The 14,400-nt window shown below is 48.7% G+C and overlaps 1 protein-coding gene and 1 long non-coding RNA gene across 2 annotated transcripts in view; one reads left to right on the plus strand and one right to left on the minus strand.

Annotated features, from left to right (window-relative positions):
* Nucleotides 1–14,400, plus strand: part of nompC (no mechanoreceptor potential C) — a 101,584-nt gene that overhangs the window by 50,979 nt on the left and 36,205 nt on the right. The gene's annotated exons all lie outside the window — the stretch shown is intronic.
* LOC144129054 (uncharacterized) lies at nt 5,776–7,751 on the minus strand. The gene is made up of 2 exons (XR_013313858.1): nt 7,668–7,751; nt 5,776–6,106 (listed from the first exon to the last, which is right to left on the minus strand). It is a non-coding gene; the product is annotated as an uncharacterized LOC144129054 (long non-coding RNA).

Here is a 14,400-nt window from a genome sequence, read left to right on the forward strand (position 1 = left end):
ATTGAACTGGAATAAAAAAGGGAGTTGGTCGAAGTATGTAGGTGGCGGGTGCTTGACGTGGTGGTGCTCCGGCTGCTCCGGGCAGTCGGACCGGGCAGTTTCCCAACGGTACGGGATACAACAGTTGGCGACGAGTGGTGAAGTAACCGAACGCGGAAGCAATGAGCCTGCATCAACCGCCCGAGTTCCTGCCGACGCCCGGGAAGCCCGCCATTCCTTGGACGCAGTGGCACCGCCTTTTCAAGAACTATCTCTTGGCGTCCGGGAGCGACGCTCACCCACCTGCGCGCCGTAAAGCTTTGCTGCTACACTGTTTGGGTGTGGAAGGCCAACGCTTGTACTACGCGTTGCCGGAGGAGAAATCGTCGACGCCGCCTACAGAAGGAAAGGAAGGAAGCGGTACGAGCGACGAGTACGATGCAGCGGTGGCTACGTTGGACGCTTACTTCACTTCTAAAACGAACGTCGTCGTGGAGCGGCATCGGTTCGGACAACGCACCCAACTGCCCGGGGAGACTGCAACAGCGTTCGTCACGGCGTTGCGTGAGCTGGCATTAAGTTGCGACTTCGGTAAGCAGGCTGACGATTTTATTCGTGACCAACTTGTAGCGAAAACGTGCAACCCTGTTCTTCGGGAACGCTTACTGCTTGAAGGCACTTCGCTCACTCTTGAACGCGCACTGGCTATTGCAAACAGTATCGAAGAAGCCACGAAATACTCACTTGAGCTGCAGTCATCGGCTGCGAGCGTTCAAAAGGTCGAAAAACATCGGATGCCATGCCGCTCAGAAACGCAGTTACCGCGTTCGCAGCAGCCGAAGTCCTGTTTCCGTTGCGGGTCTTCAGGGCATCTTGCAGATTCCAAGACATGCAAGGCGCGGGGTAAAACTTGCAGCAAATGTGGCAAACGAGGACATTTTCAGCGTGTCTGTAGAAGCGGCATGCCTGACGAAAGGGCCCTTGCTGTCCGAGAAGTCGACACCTGCAGTGCATCCGGCGATCTCAACGTGTTGCTTCTCGACCGGCAGTGCAAAGGAGGGATACACACAGAAGTCTTCGTACAAGATGTTCCTATACGTTTCCTCGTAGACACGGGTTCTGCTGTCTCCATTCTGTCGAACGCCACGTATTCAAGGTTGAAACGCTTCCCTTTGCAGCCAACATCAGCGTCACTCTACGATTTCTCTCGCCGCAGAATAACCATCGAGGGGTGTTTCACGGCGCCAGTCATCTTCCAGGATCGGCAGGCCGACATTCTCTTCTACGTCGTCAAGGACGGTACTGACATTCTCGGCATCGACGCTGTCGAAACGCTGCGTCTGCAAATCAACGGTACGTCATTGCAATGCACCCATATTACGCAAGCGCCAGAAGGCCTTGACCGTGAACTGTTTTGCCAGTTTCCGCACTTGTTTGATGGCAAGTTAGGGCTTGCAACAAATTTTGTCCATAAGGTCAAGATAAGAGAAGGAATCACGCCTGTTGTTGCTAAGTTGCGGCGTTTGCCATTTTCAATGCGAGACCGAGTACGCGAAGAGCTGCAGCGCCTTGAGCAAGAAGATGTCATAGAAAAGATTGACACGTCTGAATGGGTGTCTCCAATCGTAGTAGTAGCAAAGAAAAACGGCAAGATAAGAATTTGTGTCGATCTGCGCGAACCAAACAAAGCGATTGTCGTTGACAAATTTCCACTGCCGCACACGGAAGAAATATTGCACAAACTTCATGGCGCAAATTACTTTTCAAAGATTGATTTAGCAGCTGCATATCACCAAGTTCTGCTAAGCCCTGAAAGCAGGGAACTGACTACCTTCATAACCGATAGTGGACTGTACAGATTCAAGCGCGTCTGTTTCGGTCTTGCATCAGCACCGTCTGCGTTTCAGAAAATGATGGCCACTATTTTGCAGAACTGCAAAAACACTTTGTGCTACATAGATGATGTCATTGTGTACGGAAGCACACGTGAAGAGCACTTCAAGAATTTGAAACAAGTTTTGCAATTGATTGCAAAGGCTGGATTGAAGTTGAATGACAAATGCATTTTTAATGTGCAAGAAGTCGACTTCCTTGGTCACAGGATCAGTCACAAGGGAATACGCCCTTTACAAAGTAACATTGAAGCCATCAAGGCTGTGCCAGCCCCAACAAATGTCGGTACTCTGCGCTCATTCTTGGGCATGGTAGGCTACTACGCCAAATTTATACCTGACTATGCGGTGGTTGTCGAGCCTCTTCGAGAGTTGCTACGTAAGAATGCCACATTCACATGGAACCCTGCAAGACAAGCTTGTTTCGAGCAACTGAAATGTTCCCTGGCCACAAGATGTTTACAGCTATTTGATCCTGCGGGTGACATTATTGTCACTACGGATGCCTCATCCATTGGCTTGGGAGCAGTGTTGCAACAGACAAGGAATGATGAACTGGTGACGATTGCTTTTGCTTCTCGCAGGCTTACTTCACAGGAACAGAAGTATTCTGTAGGGGAATTGGAAGCCCTTGCTTGCTTGTGGGCATGCGAATATTGGAGAGTGTACCTTTGGGGTCGTTCATTCATATTACGCACCGATCACCAGGCTCTGGTCACACTCCTTAGTACAAAGGGAGTAGGTCGCCGACCGTTCCGGATTGCGAGGTGGCACGCCAGGCTGTTGGCATACAACTTCACGATTGAATTTCACAAGGGTGACAAGAATACTGTTGCTGATGCTCTTTCAAGGATGCCCCTTCCAGGTCGAGTGGAGGAAGAGGAAGAAGAGACTGTTTGTGTTGTCTCAACATGCATTACTCATGAAGAGTTTGTCATTGAAACGATGCAGGACCCGTTGCTGCAGCAGGTTATAAAGTGGGTGACATCGGCATGGCCCGCAGTGAAGATGTTGCCTGCCGAAGCAGTTCCGTTCTACCGGGTGCAAACTGAGCTCTCAGTCGTTGGAGACCTCCTGCTTCGTGGTGACAAATTTGTAGTACCTTCGTCCCTCGTAGCACGGCTTCTTGACGCAGCCCACGAGTCTCATCCGGGAATAACGAGGACAAAGCAGCGACTACGTGAGCAATACTGGTGGCCTGCTATGTGCAAGCAAGTAGAACAATTCATTGCATCCTGCGCGGTATGCCAATCTGTTGACAAGTCTGCAAAACCCGTGACACCACCTCTGCAGCCAGTTGCATTCCCATCTGCACCATGGCAGAAGCTAGGCATCGATATTGTGGGCCCTTTTTCCGAAGTGCCGGCAGATTGCCGTTTTGCCATTACAGCCATCGATTACTACAGCAAGTGGCCTGAGGTTTGTTTCTCAGCAAGGGTGACAACTGCAACAGTCATCTCCTTTCTGCGAAGCATCTTCAGCAGGGAAGGATATCCAGACGAGATTGTGAGTGATCATGGTGCTCAGTTTACAGCCTTGGAGTTTGACAGTTTCCTCAAAGAACGTGGCATCGCTCATACGTATTCGGCAGTCTATCATCCGCAAGCTAACGGGCAGGTAGAGAGGTTTAATCGAGTACTCAAAGAGTACGTTCAAGTCTGCGCACAAGAACATCGGCCTTTGAAGGAAGCTATCACCGAATACCTGGGAGTCTACCGTTTCACACCGCATGCGACCACAGGAGTGAAGCCTTCCGTCCTTCTTCACGGCCGTCATCCCAGAACAAAACTTGATCTTGTAGGAGCGCCAGGTAAAGAGTTTTTTCAAGATCCGCAGGCAGCGATGAAGTCCATCCACAGCAGAGTAGCACAAAGGCAACAAGCAAGTAAGACTTACACTGACCGTCGACGAGCTGCAAAGTACTCTCCATTAACAACAGGTCAACCGGTGAGAGTCAAGTTGCCTGGTCACGTGCCTAAGGGCGCTCTGAGCTACTCGAGTCCATTCACCATTGTGGACCAATGTGGTCAAGATACCTACAAGCTCAATGATGGCCGCACATGGAATCGGAGTCGGCTGGTACCTTGCCCCCAACCAGTTCCACCACCTACAGTTCCGAAAAGTTGTTCGCCTGAATCAGCAAAACCACTTGGCGAACCACAGCAGGAGAACCACGACCCACCCCAGCAGCCATCTGTTCAGACGCCAGTTGAAAGGGACGTTCCAGGACTGAGGCATTCGACGAGACAAAGAAGACCACCAGTGTGGTTTAAAGACTATGAAAGACATTGAGTGTTTATTGTGTTTTTCCAGTGTTAGTTGCTAACTCTTTTGAGGGGGAATAATGTGGTATTGTATTCTGTAGTTATGTTTGTATAAACTAGGTGGCGCTAGGCATGCGCCCTATCTGGTCAGCTGACTCGCACATCTGTATATATATTCATCATTGAACTGGAATAAAAAAGGGAGTTGGTCGAAGTATGTAGGTGGCGGGTGCTTGACGTGGTGGTGCTCCGGCTGCTCCGGGCAGTCGGACCGGGCAGTTTCCCAACGGTACGGGATACAACAGAAACCGCAACCACGTCGTGAGGGAAGAGAGGAAGCTGGGAGTGAAAGAAGAAAGAAGGAAATGTGTCGAATATAGTGGTTTATGGTTTATGGTTTATTTTGTGTTTAACGTCCCAAAGCGATTCACGCTATGAGGGACGCCGTAGTGAAGGGCTCCGGAAATTTCGGTCACCTGGGGCTCTAACGTGCACTGACATCGCACAGTACACGGCCCTCTAGAATTTCGCCTCCATCGAAATTCGACCTCCACGGCCGGTATCGAACCCGCGTCTTTCGGGTCAGCAGCCGAGCGCCATAACCAGTGAGCCACAGCGGCAGAGAGCTCCGAAATAATTTCGACAACTTGGTCGAAACCTGCACTAACATCCTGAGCACACGGGAGCCTTTTTTGCGTTTCGCTTCTGTCGAGACGCGGCCGCCGTGGCCAAGTTCGAACCCGGGTTCTCCGGCTCATTTTAGTTATTCTATGGCTCTGCAGACAAGCACGCCATCTGTGCACAGGGAGGGGCAGAGGAGGTTTAGGAAGGAAAGACGCAGTAACTCTTTCACCCTTAGTGGGAACCTGAACGACGCTTTCGGTGAGATTCGAGACAGTTATTCATTTTTGTAAAACTGCTAAGGCCACCGTCTTGTATTATGCGTTAAGCGCTTTGTGTGCTTTGAGCATTAATTGTAGCTCATTTCAGCGGCGTTTTGCCTGGCAACACATTCTTCGCACAAAATGTAACACTTCGTACCAGTGAGCGAAACGAGGTAGATGAGTCATTCGGCACAGCCTGAGACTTTGCGCGCGGCGTCGCTTGCGGTACTGCAGCACTGCAACTCCGCACAGGGGTCCTCGGGTTAGAAACCTTGTTGGAGATCTGGTTGAGGCTGAGGTGAGCGGGCATTTTTATCTCAAGCATTTATTTGGCTCGCCCAGTTGCATGCGAGATCTGATCTGTACGCGCGGTTTTTGTTACAGAGTAACAGTGACAGAGCACTATTTTTCGTTGTCGAAAAGCAGAGCGTAATGTAGGAAGGGAAAAAAAGGAGAAAATTTTGTGCAGAAGTGTATGCAGCGAGGTACAGTGTACTGCAGAGAGTCCACACTGACCCATTTGCTGAACGTCATTACCAGGATAACACTGTGTATTGTAGTCAAAAGTTGTGGGGTGACATGTGCTCAAATGAAAATAAGGAAAAAAATGCCGCGGTATGGCGGTAGCACATTGACAATGATGTTGAGTTCATTTAATCGCTGGCCTCAGTGACCGATCTCATTTGGGAAAAATGAGAAAAAGTTTGAGTGAGAGTATGAAATAAGAGGGGAAAAGAGGGAATGCATGAAGTTCCCAGCGCGGGCTACGGGTGTGATCATCTCAGAAGAACCTCTGTTCGGGTAGGTGGGTCTCGTTGAATCCAGGCGGCATGCAGACGCCGAAGTCGCTGGCCGGGTAAAACACGCAGTGGCACTCGGGCACGCACATAAGCTGCACGAAGCCCCCGCATATCTGGCCACACTCGGCCTGGTTTTCGCTGCCCCCCGACGGCACGACGGCGAATGCCGCAAGCAACAGCACCAGCATAACCAGCCACAGGCAGCGAAGCGTTGAGGCAGACGAGGAACCCATAGTCCGGCAAGGAGACCGCTCGCTGTTCGCGATCAGGCCCTGGCCTGCGAAGAACTGCGAGCCAGCGTTTGAAAAGTCCGTTGCAGACGAGGGAAATACCGCGGTCGTCTGGTGCTTGTGTGTCACGCCCAGCAACACGGGTGCTATGAGCGGGTCTAATTAGTTTTACTATGGTGGGACATGATCATGATAGATTTTTATGGCGAAAAAACATCTGTGGCCAAAGAGCGCCATGTCGCAAGGTATTTTCTTCTGCTCAAGGTGGGGTCAAAGACTCATTTCACAAGCATTTCACCCTAAGTAAGCAGAGCCCCAGACCAGAGAAAAGCTTGTACCCATTGTGTCACCGGTGGGTACCCGGCGGCACAGGGGATCGAACCCCGCACCTCCCGCATGCGAGGCGGATGCTCAGAGCACTAGGCCACCGCTGCGGTGCACTACGGTGAGACTTATTAAAACAAATTAAAAATATAGCATCCTGGCCCACGCCATGTGTAGATAGTCGTACAAGGTGAGCCAAACTTAGCGGGAACACTTAAACGCGTGGTTTTGCGTACAGTCACTGGAGTTCTGCGGCTTGCGCAGCGCCACATGCGGGCGGATAGCACAAATGGCTCACTGAGTGTCTAGACACTGACACACTCCATGGTCAAGCTGTTTTTGCGAGGCGGCCGCACGCAGATGACGCTGCGAGAGCTGCAGAACCACGCATTCAGGTGTTCCCGCTATGTGTGACTCACCCTGTACATGCTTGCTTGCTACGCTCTGAATAGAACTGAGACAAAACAATGGGACGACAACAGGCACTGCGCAATGTCTGCGTACATCTCTTTGTTTCCTGGCAATTCTAAAGAGTGCATAGCAAGCAAGCGCGGTAATATAAGTATGCCTGGTCGCAACGATGCGCGGCTACTTAGGTTACGAAGTGACTCGTGCGCTGAACTTGTTTTCGTCAGCGTATCACCTTGCTACCTTCTGTTGCCTCTCCTCTTGAGCATTCCTCTGCTAGCCGCAACACTCGCATTACACAATGGAGCGGGCTAAATTGCACAGCAGTGAATATCGAAAGACAGCCAGCATTGCAATTAGCAACGGCCTGAAGTCTTCGTGCATATCAAGTGTATCCCGAAACCGTGAATTTCTGCTCGAGATGCACTGTTTCAATGAAGCTAAAAAAATATTGAATATTGTGTTTTACTAACAAAAAGTTTTCGTCGTGCCCGGTAGAACTATGTAAATGAGGCCAATGCGATGGGTTACACAATTCAGTCAAAATTTTAAATCATTGCGCAGGATAGCAAGGCACTGCAATTTGTGAGGAGATTTTAGACAGCTTGTTTTTCACGTGAAATGCTAGCCGGATTATGGTTGTGAATTAGGCTCAGTCTCATCTGTGTTATTACCAGCGATGCGGTTATAAATCGAAAGGATGCAGCTAATATACGGTTAGTTTAGTCTGATCACTTTTCAAGAGGCATTTCTCGTTCGCACTAATGATAAGTAACACTCCGTACTACCCCTTAGGCTGACACCTCATAAATCTACGGCGCCGCCATTGCTCAAGCATTCGCAGTTAGTCTTGAGCGCTAGACACGGCACAGGATAAGCTACTCACGGGGATTCGAAAATGTAAGAGCCACAGAAGACCAGCTCCAGTGGTCAAAAATCAGGCTGCGTGATAGTGTGTCTTCCTCGCCTAACACTTCGCCTTCCTTGTCATCCATTCTTAGTGCACTGCCTCGAGAGCTGCGTTCTGCGTTCCCGATGCACCTCCGCAGGATGAGTAGAAGGGGGTTAGTAAGGATCGTCAGTTGCAATCCTGGGTGGACAAATGGCCCCGAGAGAAGCGGTCTAGAAATTTACCGTTTTTTTTCTTTTCAAAGCTTCTCTTATTGTGATTGTGAAACTTGCCTGTGTGCAGCCATGTCTAATATTGTTGGACAAAATTTTTGAATAGTGGAAAATTGTAAAGTACTGTTATGGAAATATTGGAGGTAATGGTCCATTCTTCTGATCTGTTGCGAAATTTTTCTTTTAAGGATCGTATAAGATTGGGCAGGTTCGTCATACATGCTAAAGAGAATAATGTCACGGCATCAAGTAACGAGGACAGCAGGCGCTTGGCGCATGGTACATGGCACATGGCGCATGTGTGTGCTCTCCTGCTGTCCTCGTTACTTGATGCTGCGACATTATTCCCTTTAGCTTTCTTTTAAAGTTTTTCCATCACTCGCACGGAGCAGTTAAGACTGCCATAGAAAACTAACGGGGGACGCTTTTGACGATCGTAAAAACGTTAATAGCAAAAAATGCAAGCCTGCTGACGGGAGATCTGAGTATATATTGATCATTATAGAGGAATCTTACAATATATGATAAAAATGCGTTTATAAACTCTTTCCCGTTCAAAAATGATTTTGTCCAGGAACGTTGGGTATGCATAACCTCACGTGGACATGTTCTATTTAAGGTGCATTTCGGTTGTTGCCAAATTCGTCGCAGCAAACGTAACGCTTCGTGCGAAAAAAAAAGAGAGTGGACAGAAGTCAGTCCACAGCCTGTGACATTCTGTGCGGCATTGCTAAAAGACTTCTTGCGGCATTATTATACTGCGCTAGCTAGAGCATCGGCTGTGCTCTGTGGTCCTCACCTGAGGTGCATCTGATGTTGAGGGCGATGCCTTCTAACTAAAGGAGTTCGCGGTCCATGGTCCCCCAAATAGCGCGCCACAAGTAAGGGATGAATTGCCGACTCATTCCGGGCCGACAAAAGCGCTCAAAGGTGCTACACAGCCATTGCAGTAAAGGAGCTTAGAACATAATGCGAGCTTCCGATAACACAAAGCCGTGCAGACGATGACGGCGACGATTATGATCACTGATTTAAAGCATTTGTCGGGTTCAATAAAAAGTTCTGAGCCCTTGAGCGACTGCTTCAGAAGACATGGAGCAGCCAGTCCATGTGCACGTAGACACTTTTGCGGAGGGCACTAATTCGCTAGCGCAGATTACGCGATGACCCATCTCGTCATGTGACCGAAGCGGGAATAAAAATTGCGAAGACAAGATGCACATCGAGGCAAAGTGACAGCCAGGCGAAGATACAGCAGTGCGTGCCTTCCACTTCTACCAGGGAAAGGACAACGTGAATGGGTACCTGAGTGATAAATTCTTTAGACTACAATTACATCGCATCGGCATCATAATGACACACTACTATCAGATTCTGACGAACCATACGGTCCTATATGTCGCCGCAGTCAACACGAGGTCGCTGGGCGCTCATACTGGAGACTTACATGGTTGGTCAAAAGTGTCCAGGTCACATATAGACTCCTTTAGAGCCTTATAGTTTGACATTTACAACATCAACGAAGTTCGAAATTTCTGGAGTGTGAGGAGGAGCCTCATCGTCACCCCTGAATATCTTGGGAGCTTCGCAGGTACCTTTATGGCCCCCCGAATGTACTGCTCGAAAGCAGACTCTGTGGTCTGGGAACTTTTATTCTTATTTTATTCCTTGTTTTTGAAGAGCGGGCTTTTCTTTTTTTATACACGAAATGGCCCTGTCATTTTGTTCAGCAGGGATTTCAAATGTAGCCGGCATCACTGGCTTCGTGAGAACAACTGTCGACTCTTGGACAAAAAGCTTTAAAATTTCAGGGGGCACTTTGTTGACTTAAAGTGCGGTGAGGCGAAAACCTTTAGCGCGGTGTTCCTCCTTGTGGCATTGATGTGGGGTGAAAATGGTAATTAAGTACACGATTGTTTGTGAATCTTAAATGCTGGAGACACTGGAAGGCGTTTGGGAGGCATCCGTATAATTCGAAGCGTTTCTGCAAACACTCTCCAGCGTCCTAGACAAGGAGAACTACATACGCGTTGGCAGAAAGTAGCGTAGTCGTTAGCACGCTCAGCTGCGGAACGGAAGGATGGTGGATCGAATCCCATCGTGCACAAAGGTTTTTTCTTATCGAGTTGAAGAGTGTCACGGACGGACGGACACCGCGAGTATGAGCCATTATATGCTATCGCCTTAAAAGTTGCGTGCACAATCCGCCTTGCCGCTGAGGGCTGATGCATATTTTGACGGTGGTACTCTCTCGCTCGTAATAAATGGGAACTCGTTATGACTGCGGCTGTTTTAAGTGAGCTTGATTGTATAAGTTGCATGGAGAGTGAAACGAGTCAACAGCTGTGCTGCTGGCGTAGAAATTTACTTACTCCATGAAGTAAACACTACGCCACTCGATCTGTTTGCTGACAGCGACGACGCTCAGGGGAAGTGTCTGCAGTGAAACCACCAAGTCGACTTTGTCGTTCCCGCGTACTTCGTTCCAACTGCAGTCATCCCAAGCGTCCTGTGGTACGTCACCCTTGCAGTAGATATGCTGTCTCGAAAGCTTCTAGTCGAAGACTAACATAGACAAAAAATCAGCAGACTGCACGACTTATTTCCAAGAATATTTAATGTTATGGCCTCCAAGATACAGGAGCAATATCTGCATAAGAAATTTCCAAAACAGAGACTTAGTTCACAGAACAGAACCCATCAGCTCACATTGCAGCGACGATAAAGTAGTACTACTAGCTCTCAGATGTCTAGAATAATTGCGTTCACCATGAAGCTATTAAAATCAAGATTCGAAAAGTTCAAGAAATGAAGGGTCAACCAAAATCAAAGCAATAAACAGCAGTGAACTTCAACTGTCTCGTCTCAACGATCACTGGCTGTCGCTAGGATTCGAGTTACTACACTTCCGTTGCAGTAACCGTCCTGTGAATTTTATCTCTATATCGTTTGCATACTTTGCTTTGGTCCAAGGAGCAAAAACAAAGCCAAAATGGGCAGCATGATGGAGCATATTCTATAAAAAGTCTGTATTGAGTCTTTCGTGGCGAGCGCATTGACCACAACACTGCATTTCATGGTCAAACGTTACTAAAGGATGACAGGCATTGATATAAAATTTAAAAAAAGTTACCCGCGGCATGATGACAGCGCATCGACAAAGATGATGCTCATTTCATCCAGCGGTCGACGGTCTATTTTCTAAAAGAAGAAACGTTTCGACGAGAGTTCCCCAAAGATGTTGGGCGTGGGTTGTTCTCCCTCAGAAAACGTAGAGATTTGGCAGGGAGGTCTGGTTGAATTCGGGTGGAAGGCAGACGCCGAAGTCGCTGTCCGTGTAAAATACGCACTTGCACTCTTCCACGCACTGGCGTTGCGCGATGCCGCCGCACAACTGCTTGCACGGGGCCTCCCCTCCACGGCACTCCGCTGGCATGGCAGCATAAGCCGCCAGCAGTAACAGGGGAAGAAAGACGAACAGCCGGGGGCACCGAAGCGCCGCCACTGCCGAAGACGAGGAACCCATAGTAGGCGAGGAGGTCGCTGGATGTTTCCGGTCAGGCCCTCCCCTGCGAAGAACTGCGCGGTATGCGTTAGTAAAGTCCGCTACCAACGAGTAAAACAGTGAAAATGCCGTATAGGGCCCTGTGCTCACGCGTAGCGTATGACAGTAGCTGTTCTATGACAGAGCCTTGTTGCACAGTGCGCACTGAGGTATTTGCACAAGTGACCAATGGTTGGAGCGGCGAAATTCCGATAGGCGGCGGCTGTGCGGTGTCACAAGCACTAAACTGCAACAAATACATTGAGCGCGAGGCTGGCTAGGTCGTTCCCGTTTTTCAGGGGAAAGGGTAGTAAGGAACACTGAGGCAATTACCTTATGCAAGAGTTCCCCGCGCATAGCTCATTACACCAGGCCACACGCTAGATAGCGCTTCATCATCATCATCATCATTCGTCTGACTACGCCCACTGCAGGGAAAAGGCATCTCTCATATTTCTCCAATTAACCCTGTCCTGTGCCAGCTGCGGCCACCATATCCTCGCAAACTTCTTAATCTCATCCGCCCACCTAACTTGCTGCCGCCCCCTGCTAGGCTTTCCTTCTCTTGGAATCTAGTCCGTTACCCTTAAGGACCAGCGGTTATCTTGCCTCCGCTTTATATGCCCTGTCCAAGCCCATTTCTTCATCTTGATTTCGACCAGGATGTCACTGACCCGCGTTTATTCCCTGGTCCACTACAACCTCTTCCTGTCACGTGCAAGGTGTTCCGAAAATGCTAGCAAATGCTGATAATGTAGCTTATCAGTCTTGCCAGATAGGCGTCTTATAAACCATCGGGGGCGGTAAAATGCTAATTGAAAAACCGGTTATTTCTTTTCGCAACGGGCAAGGTGCGAGCCTGTGCGCACAGACGTGCAGTGACAATGAACAATCTGTACAGGGAAGTGGCATATATCACGCGGACGTTCCATACGCGATTTTTTTTTTTCAGAAAATTTTGCCGGTAAAATTCCTCTGTAGGTTTCTCCTGTTTTTGTGTTTAAGGTCTAAGCCCAGCGTAGCAAGGAAGCCCGGTATTGCTTAAATGTGGCTCGCTGCTACGCCATGGAAATACACATACGTATCAAAGTGACTCGTCCGCGGGACTTCTTTTTTGGCAGTATGTTAGTTTCCTCCTCCTCAGCTGCCTCTACCCTAGCACATTGCTGGATATCTCGTGATGCTCACGTTGTAAAGGAGAGCGCGGGTTATAATGCAAGACTATGCAAAACGAAACACATCCCACCGCGATAAGTAAGAATCTGTATACTGTCTGCCAGCGAAGACTTTTAGATAGCGCGTCCTTAAACCATGAACTTTAGCTGTTACGTTATTTCCCTCAAGCAAAGGGGGACAATATAAAGATATTGTGATAAAGAAACATTTTTGTAATTAAAAAGCTTTTGCGTTACACAGGGCAGCTATGTAAATGCCAACACTCCAATGAACCAAACAAAAACAAAAAGGTTGAAAATGAAATCATTCCACCAGCTTGGATGGTGCTATAACTTGTGGGGTGACATTAGACAGCTTCTTTTCATCTCATGTGTTAAGCGGAACATACACGTGAAATGCTCGATTGCATATAGCTGTTATTACCTGCCATATATGCACTGAAAAGACAGGCCTCTTTGTTCTCTTTCCAAAGGCATATTTATTTTCTCCATTTGCCTTAATGGTGATGATAGCTTAACATTGCATATAACATCATCACTTGACACGCCATGGCTGTGTCCGGCGACAGGATTCATGGCGACAGAACGCAGCTCAGAACATGGAGTAAAATTTTGCTGTTGGTCTTGAGCACTGGATACAGCATGAAGAGAGCTCACTCACTATGACACGGAAGCACTAGCGCCGCGCGATTATCAGAAGCGGCGGTGACCGGAAATGAGAGATCGTGGAAGCGCGTTTTCCATGCGGAGCACTTGTCTTGCTTACCATCAACAGTCATTTAATGGACTGGCCGAAACATTGAACAAAAACGTTGATGACCCGCTGTAAATGCACGTAGGAATTAAGCACAAAACTTGGCAGGAGATGCTACCGTATATCACGTTTGAGCTTAACACGCCCCAGCTGGAAACAGCATGGTTCACGCTGTTTCGTACTGCATGCAGACGTGAAATACAGAGCATGCCCGATGATATGCTCCCGTGCACAAGTGATGACCGGTTAACTCCAGACGGCCAGCAAACCGCTCCACCTGCCGAGAAAGCCCATCAGCTGACCAGTGTGCACGTCGGGCTGCAACAAGGAACTGATGTACCCCGCTGCGTCCTTGACCACTGAAAAGTCACCTGACAGAAGCCCACGAACAAGGTCTGCGTGCAGACACCTATACGTCGTCAAGGCTTGTCCGAGAAGCTGCTCTCCTGCTGCTTTGTGTCGTACAAAATTTTACGAAGCGTCAGAACAGCCATCGTACTCGAGTCGTTGTCACAAGCTTCAGTTATGACTGCTTGCTCACTTTTCGACCTCTTTGTCTTTTATTTTCTTCTCTTTGGCTCCTTCTTTCTCAGAAGTGGGCGTTCCACCTTATGTTCCAAGATGGGGGATAATGTAGCATAGTGGAGCTCGCAGCCATATACCCTTCGAAATGGGTCGCACTATGTGTGAAAGGGTATGGCTTCGAGCTTCATCATAACGTAAAAGCAGTGATATCCTCTCGCTGTCGCGTAACTTTCGCCACCACTTCGTCTTCCCGTCTGGACTCAGGTATTAAAGTACGACTTCCTTGACAAGTACGTGAGAATAGCTCGTTCTCAACTAGGACAGCGTAATAGTATTTGAAACAAAAAGGGGGGAAACATTACTGCGGAGCTACAGAAAGCGCCGTGCGCCCAGCTCAACAAGAGTCCATACTTTTTACAGGGACAGTGATGGCACTCCATCCAATTTTTGTTATTAAAAATCGATCCTGTCGTCCTTTCTTGCTATGGTTATACTTGTT

The sequence above is a fragment of the Amblyomma americanum genome, chromosome 4 (genome assembly GCF_052857255.1).
Source record: "Amblyomma americanum isolate KBUSLIRL-KWMA chromosome 4, ASM5285725v1, whole genome shotgun sequence".
In the NCBI taxonomy this organism is placed as follows: domain Eukaryota; kingdom Metazoa; phylum Arthropoda; class Arachnida; order Ixodida; family Ixodidae; genus Amblyomma; species Amblyomma americanum.